Genomic DNA, 8,495 nt, shown 5'->3' on the forward strand with positions numbered 1-8,495 from the left:
AAGTAATTTTATAAGTTATTTTGTTCAAAATGACATGTATCCAAATTCAAAGTTATTTCGGCCAGTGGGCTGCGGGCTATATCGGGTATAACCTAGACGGTGAAATGACGGCTATTGTTTGCGGGGAATTAGCACGTCTTACTACGATCTACATCGTGTCTACGCACAGCCTACACATATAACATGTCAAATAAAGCAAACCAAACACCTCGTCATCACAGTTGACTTTGCTTACATGATGGAATATCATACAAATCGCAAGTTATTTTGGATAAAATTACTTTTAACCAGATGAAATGTTATTTTAGCTAAAAGTGGGTTACACATTGCCGGGCCATATCGGGTCTATATTTAACCTAGACGTTGAAATGACGGGTTTGCTTCGTGGGTGGGTTTAGACGGCTAATAGATGTCTTTTAAACCGAAAATTGCTTGCTGGGGTGTTGCACAGCACTCTTTCAACTTTAAAACTGAAGCTTCTTACCTGCATGAAGTTGGACCCCCTCCCAACATAAAACATTTGCAAAATAGCTTTGTCAATGCAAAATCAATCGGTTGTGCTGGTTTGTGCCATAAAAAATGTGTCTGTGCTGCTTCAGTTTATCAGATATTAGAAGAATAATTTTAGGTCATTCGGAGGTGCTCCGTTTGTGCCGATCAAATTATCCTTTCTGCGACTATTCTAACTATACAGTTGAGGTAACGTTATCAAGGTAACACCAAAACGACCCGCCAAATCACATTTGTAAACGCAGAGTGGATAGGTAACAAATGTTACACAGCGGATTACAGAATGTGTCGAAACGCAAACGCCAAGGTAAGTGTTTTTACATAGTACTTTATATTGTTGTGTGAAAAGCCGTGGTAAAATTAATGTATGTTAAAGTACACGCAATATAAAGACGCGCATGTCAATCATTAGAGAGGCGCGAGGTGAGGCACATGTTTAGTAAACGTGAGCACACTGTAAAAAATTGCTGTAGATTCTACAGCAAAATTCTACAGAAATGTATTGTGTTATCATTTTACAAGTTATTACTGTAAAAAAAAGAGTATTACAGTTGTCAACAGTATATTTCCCTGTCAACTGTAAACTGATTTACAGCTAAGAGGTGTTTTCACTGTAGTTCATATGGTTTTACAACAATTAACTGTGATTTGGCATTATGGGATTGCGCGGGCTAAGATTTGAAAACTGGTGGACTGGAGCAGGGCAAGAAGAGTTGAAGATAAAAGGCACTATTTTTTCAATTTTTGGTAAGTTAACTTAAATTTACGTCCATAAATATTACAATCTAATGTATTACTTAATGCTGTTTTAGCGATTCATATTTTGAACAGATGTGAGATGCTATTTATTTTATCGACTTGTTAACAACTGTGTTATCAGGACATTTAGTAAGATGTAAAAGTGTTTGATTCCAATATTTTTGTCCGTCGAAACGTTACGTTTATTTAGTAAAGGAATGTGTCTTTAACTTTAAATTTCAGGCAAGTCATAGAATCGCGAGGGGCGCGCCATAACAGCGGTTGAGACGACGAAGCTGAACTGTTGTAAGGTAAAACCATCGTAAATATGGACGAATGCTGCAGATTTTTACAGTTTTATTCGACTTTGCTCTCAAGAGAGTGTTTTTAGAGCATTTGCAGTTTGGCAGACAAGACAAATCCGAAGAAGTGTTGGTGAGACAAAACTAGACGCACGTGCAGTTAGCTTTTTTGACGAAAAACATTAGTAAAGGCTATATGATATTAGCATCGTTAAATGCTGCTATTTTCTCATTTATTTCACCAGTTTTGATTTCTTATTAGCATTTTCAGTTTGGAAGACAAGATATAAAGTGCTGAAGTGCTGTTGAGACAAAACTACATTAAATGTGCACGTGCAGTTAGCTTTACTGATGATAAACATTAGAATATATGATTTTAACATCGTTGATGCTGCTATTTTCTCATTTATTTCACTAGTTTGGATTTCTTATTGAGAGCATGTAAAACCAGTGTTTAACAAATCCCTTATTCATAACTAAATTCAAAATCATTTTATTTTCTGTTCAAAGTTCCCATAGTTGTCGTCTTCTTAATATTCCTTGAACCTAAATCTGAAAGAGAAATGTTTGACTGTAAATTGTGTCAACATGAGAGCAATACCATTGTAGGTTTTACTAATCATATGAAAGGTCACAGTAATGTTCCAAACTGCTGTTTTACCTGTGGTGTACTTGACTGTTCTCGTGCATTTACCAAATTTGCAGCTTTTAAGTCACATCTATATAGAGACCATACAGGTTATCAGAAGTCTCGTAAAGGTGCCAGATTTGACCAAATAGACACAACACTGATTTGCCAGATTGGATATTGTCATTTCACATGTAAAACTCTGAATGACTTAATTAGGCATTTAAAAGGCCATATCAATGAGGGGAGGGTAATAAAAATCCAAAATCTTTAAATTACTTAATACATTTTGCCTGTTGTATTTTAGCATAAATTTTTATAAAGTGTTTCTTATATTTGTTATTTTTAGGAAATTCTCACTGCAACCCAGTGGTTGCTGAGTATTGAGGGTCAAGTTGTTATGAATCCACACCCCAATTTTATGGCTGGATTTGCTGCTTTGTTTGCAATTTACTACAACTTTAATCTGGTGTACCAGCACGAGGCATCCTGCACACTTGAATTTGTTTACAGGTAACAGTTAACTTAAATATAAATGTGTATATGTTAAAGGATTAGTTAAATTTCCCAAAAATTTAATTTCTTTCAGTAATTAACTACTGACCTAATTTTCGTAGCACAAATGAAGATTTTTTTTTTAGGTTTCTGAACCCCACATAGAAAGAAAAATAATTGCAACTTTCAAGGTCCAGAAAGGCAGTTAAGACATTGTTAAAATAGCCCATGTGACCTCAGTGGATAAACCGTAATGTTATGAAGCCACGATAATACTTTTTGTGTGCAAAAAAAACCCAAATAACGACGTTATTCAACAATCTCTTCTATGTCAGTCTCTGGCGCTGTTAATGTAAACACAGTGCAGCGATTCCAGGTGCTACGTTAGAACAAAAAGTATTCTCATCACTTCATAACATTAAGGTTGATCCACTGTAGTTACATAGACTATTTTAATGATGTTTTTACTACCTCTCTGCGCCTTGAAAGTTGTAATGATGGTGTGGTCTATGTGTGGTTCAGAAACCTCTCTGATTTCATCAAAAACATCTTAATGTGTGTTCCTGAAAATGAATGAAGGTCAGTAGATAATTAATTACAGATTAATGAGTAATTAATTACGGAAATGTAATTTTGGGGTGAACTAACCCTTTATAAAACATGCTTATTGTAAAGTGGTATGTTTTCATTAGTCTGCACATGATCCTAAAGCTTCTGCTTTTGTTTTTCTGACTGATTTTTGTGCAGATGTTTTCTTGGAATCAACCCATCCACTGGTACCAAGACCGACAGAAAAAGTGGAAAGAGATCAGAGAAGAAGAACAACACTGTCAATCCTCATGTGTCTACTCTTCTCAGAAGGCTAATGGACTTTGAATGGTTGAACATGTGAGTTGTCAAATGTGTATATATATGAAAACATTTTTACATCAGGAGATGTCTATAAAATGACACTTAATTCTTTGTATTATCTTGTTCAGTTAAAATAGTTAAAATGTTTTTATAGGGAATGATGTCAATCAGACTGTAATCATTTTTGTTGTTTTTCACAAATATTTAAACAAAAAGAAGAAATTTGAGTTTTAACAAGAGATGTGACTTAACCATAATGCCACTACTTTGATTGACCTTTTAGTTCACCCCAAAATGGAAATTCCTTCATCATTCTGTTTACTAACCCTCAATTTGTTTCAAACCAGTATGTGTTTCTTTCTTCTGTTGAACACATATTGCTGTAAAATATATTTACAGGATTTTATGGGCAAATGTATTGCCAGGTTAATACTGTACATTAGTGAAATTACAAAATATTGCTGTAAAATAAAATACAGGCTTAATTTAATGTTACTGTAAAAAATACTACAAATAACTGTATTTCATATACAACAAATAACTGTAAATTGCTTTACAGTATTATACTGTAATACATTTTACAGTAATTACCAACATTTTTACAGGACTTTATTGGCAACTTTTTTGCCAGTAAATTCCTGTAAATTCTACAGGAAATTTTTTACAGTGCAATAACAAATGAATGTGTGTGTAGAGTTCGTCTTTGAATGATAGCGAGTAGGCTACCCGTTTCTTCAAAGATATTTATTCATTTGATCAGCTATAGACACTATTTTATAAGTTAATGTCATGTTTCCATGGTTATGGTGCGTTAAGATCCAAACTCGCTGGGTTAAGATAGTGCACTCGGCGCATTCACCTCAGTATATATTATTGAAATTGCAGTGAAGTTTTGCTGTAGTACGTCCATCCGTGTACCCTCAATTGTTTCAGACATCATGTTGCTGTAAGGCGGAGGATAAGTTATTAGATATTAATATACTTCTGTATATGAATATATTGCAATTATATAGTGTTGTATGTCGTAGTTTGTTAGTGCATAACTGTCAATACATGTCATTCTAATTGTTTCTTTATTATTTTTTATTATTGTAGATCTACCCTTACCTGTTAATCTACCTTTTCACAATAAACCATTGAACTGATTCTGGATCCAGTGATCTTACAGACACACCAGAAGATAGGTTTTAGAATATTTTTACACTTTCTACATATTTAACACATAGTCTGGTTGTATATACTGTACAATATATGATGGTCATTACATACACTGCAGAATCTGGAAAATGTTGAACATTTAAGAAAGGCAAGAATTTTGAAAACAAAGGTTTTGTCCTGAGCTTGATTGGCCTGGACTTTCCACTGACTTTCCACTGATAGTCAAAACGATCATACAGGTCCTGCATAATTGTCCTCTATCCAGCACTTTATATATTAGCCACAAACATTTAAACAGTGATGCTCAAAGAAGTGAACACATTGGATTTCTAACACTTTCATCATCTTCCTAATTCTGCAAGTGTGTGTGTGTGTGTGTGTATATATATAGGCCTATATATGAATGAATGTATGTATGAATCAATGAATACAAATGTAATTTAATTAATGTGAAATTGAACATGCACTTTCCAACATCTATTTGCAGAAATAACAGATCTTTAAACACTTTAAACCTATAAACAATAATGTTTCAGAAATACCAAACTGAATAACAGATCTGAGTACAAACATCATCAAGCCCAATTTACCGTTTTAGACTCTCCAAACAGGACTAAGAACACATAGGTTGGTGGCATACAGCAAAAATACTGTACTTGTAAAATTACTTTTAAACTATGTAATCATTCTTTTGTGAATAACACAGCATGTGGGCATATTTTTTTTTTCTGACACTCCTGTCAGTCCACTCTTCAGGTCGTCATACAACTCCCAGAAACATGGAGGCCTCCTACAGTAGGCCACATAATGTCCAAGAGCATCCTGGGTTAAGCCTTCTTTGAAAGCAATGACTGCCCTTAAGGTAAATCTCTTTCCTTGGAGCATCAGACTGGAAGGAAATTCTGTGGAGTTGCATTTTCCCAGGTCAGTGTCAATCCACAGAATTTCTTTTAGACTGTAACTGTGCGAAAACTCCCCAGCACAGAGCATTGTTTCTGATGTAGACTCTGTCTTGAATTCAGAGTGACACTGTGTTGGATTTTGAATGGGCCTGAGGCAGAGGGATTCTGGATGGTTAAGGCCTTCTACCACTGCGATCTGAAGATAAGCCATACCAGAAGCCTGCAGTACAGCAACAGAAGTAGAAACAAATAGAATTTCCCTTGTTACCTGTTTGTTGAGAGCGCAGTACTGAGAGGAGCAATGTTTTGAGAGGGTTACACATACACGTTTTGTCATTGACTTTTCAATGATTGTAGAGATGTGACACTGTGCATTTATCTGAAGAGCATCTAACTTCAAATTGACAGCTTTGAATATTTCACTCAGCAGCTCTGCCCTCTGTGTGTAGACCTGAGTATTCAGACCATTTGTGGTGATAGTTTTCACAAGCTGGAGGACGTTACTGGCGTTTTCACTTTGAACTATATTTCTGAAAGTGCCACTATCGCAGAAAGCACAACATAAACATTGACAAAAAGCATCAAAAGCACAGGTGTTTAACACAGAGATTTTTGATTTCCTGAATTTAACAGGCTGTTGATTATTTAATCAATATTAATATTTGATTATGCTAAACTTAAATCACATGTCAGCAGTTTGAGTGCAGCTATGACACATCAGAGGGGATCTGGCCCTCCCGGTTGAGCCTGGTTTCGCCCAAGTTTTTTTTCTCCATTACTCAATCATTGGAGTTTGGGTTCCTCGCCACAGCAGGGCAGTGTTGGCCTGCTCACCGGGAGACTGCAATTATTTATTTATTTAGAAATTATATATTATTTATTAGAATGATCTTACTTGTTGTATAAATACAATGCACTGTGCTGTGTTTTATCTTTTCTGTTTTTCCTGTTTTCCCTGTAAAGCTGCTTTGAAACAATACACATTGTGAAAAGCTCTATATAAGTAAACTTGAATTGAATTGAATTGATTATTTCCGTTTTTTAACATTTCCACTTTCAATTTTTTCCCCTTTACAGATTGATCTGCTTGGAGCCATTCAGGACAAGGAGAGAGGTACCAATTTCTCTTCCTCTTTTTGGGCGGAACTGCTAAGCCTCTCCAGTTTTCAACCATGTCTTCATCTTTTGGATGGATGTTTGTGACAGAATCAGACTTTGCAGAAGAGGCAGCATCCATTTTTGGTTTTCCATCTACATTGCAAGTTGTGGTGGGTAGTGTATTTGCTCCTGTGATGATGACTGTGGCAAGATCTGCATCTTCTTGACCTTTTTTTCACCTTTTTGTTTTGCGGCACAAATCCGCATGTTGCCTTCAATGAAGGACAAATGTCGAGCAATGAATCGATCCAATAGTGACAGAAAAACTTGTCCAGTCCAATGTCTTTAATGCTACGACTGTGAGGTGCACTGTATTAAGGCAGCTGCAGTGACAACAAAGGATCCTTGTCACCTGTTCTAAAGCCTCCTCAGAGACAGACTCTTAAATTGAAATCATTCTAAAGCCTCCTTAGAGACAGACTTTTAAATTGAAATCGCTGCTGTAGCAATAGTTCCGATCTCCTGTAGTCAGTGTTGTTGTAGCGGAGCTGTTTTAACTCTGGCAGTCGGCTGGGACAGAAGTTTATATTTCCTATTTCATGCTTATTGATGATTAATCAATCGTTTGCAAGGGTATCATTAAGGTCAATTAGTCATTGAAGAAGAAGTAAGTGAATTTTGTATTATGTGTTTGTAATGTGCATTATATTATTTACTCTCGGTTCTGCGTGGACATGCCCAGACATGTGCTGATCGGTATAACCCGTTGTTAATTAATTGACCTATTAAGAGGTTCAGCGTAAATTATCTAGATTGATACTGTGATTGTTGTATTCGGTAGTATTCTGTTCATTATGTTTACCATGCACATCAGAAGATAAATGTGAAACTATATCGTCAGTGAATTTGTACTCTGCGATATAATTACTGAGATAAGTGGTTGATCACTTCTGTTAATAGAACTGTGCACTTAGCAGTACAATTTAATGCAACTGAACTGATGTAAATGTAGACACTGCCTTATTAAGACCCTAGTAGTTTTTTAATTTTTTCTTGTATTTCATTTCTAGACTTAACGGATACCTCTGCCTGTGATGATACCATATTTGCCCTCAATACACTGCATAAAACTATAAACCTGTCTCTTCGTTTATGTGCTCTGACCGGCACCCAGGAGGGTTTACTCAATTTGTGACATCAGAACCTTTAACCTCTACAAGATCAACTAATTCTAAATCATTTCTCTCTTGCTTTGCCAGTTTTGTTGCCTCTGATGCCCTCCATACATGGGGTTCCATTCTACCCACACATAGTTCTTTGGATATCTGCACACGCAATTGACCAGACATTGCACGCTTGGGACAGCCAGTGTGCAGGGTGTCATCAGTGTTTGTGATAAAACACTTGAGCACCATCGGGCTGTTCATTTCAGGCTCTCTGTCACATTTTATTAGAATGTCGGCATGACACTCCTTACAGTTGCTTCTGATTTCAATGTATTTCTCTCTGTCTGATGGGTAGACCTTAGCTCTTTTAAAGGCAAATTTGCAAGAGCTCCTCACTTCTTGCCAGATATGAGAATTTATCACATGCGTCCAGATGCCAGGCTTTGTATATTCTTTTTTTTGTGTTTAAGAGAACTTGTTTTTGTACTCAACTGTTTCAGGCATGAATTCAATCCATTTCTGAAATGGAACTTGAAGATCAAAAGTCCAGCAGTCTTTTGGTCTGGGGGAAGAAGACCCTGGCTCAAAGTCAGTGTCATCACTACTGACACTTGTTTCATGCTCACTTTCACAAGTAAGCCCTAAA

At 36.1% G+C, this 8,495-nt stretch overlaps 1 long non-coding RNA gene across 1 annotated transcript; it reads left to right on the top strand.

The window, feature by feature from the left end:
- Positions 1 to 1,529: 1,529 nt before the first annotated feature.
- LOC130411937 (uncharacterized) lies at positions 1,530 to 7,824 on the top strand. Its single transcript, XR_008905134.1, has 6 exons — positions 1,530 to 1,559; positions 2,528 to 2,691; positions 3,421 to 3,561; positions 4,621 to 5,310; positions 5,428 to 5,607; positions 5,706 to 7,824. It is a non-coding gene; the product is annotated as an uncharacterized LOC130411937 (long non-coding RNA).
- Positions 7,825 to 8,495: the final 671 nt, after the last annotated feature.

This window comes from Triplophysa dalaica, chromosome 22 (genome assembly GCF_015846415.1).
Source record: "Triplophysa dalaica isolate WHDGS20190420 chromosome 22, ASM1584641v1, whole genome shotgun sequence".
Lineage (NCBI taxonomy): Eukaryota > Metazoa > Chordata > Actinopteri > Cypriniformes > Nemacheilidae > Triplophysa > Triplophysa dalaica.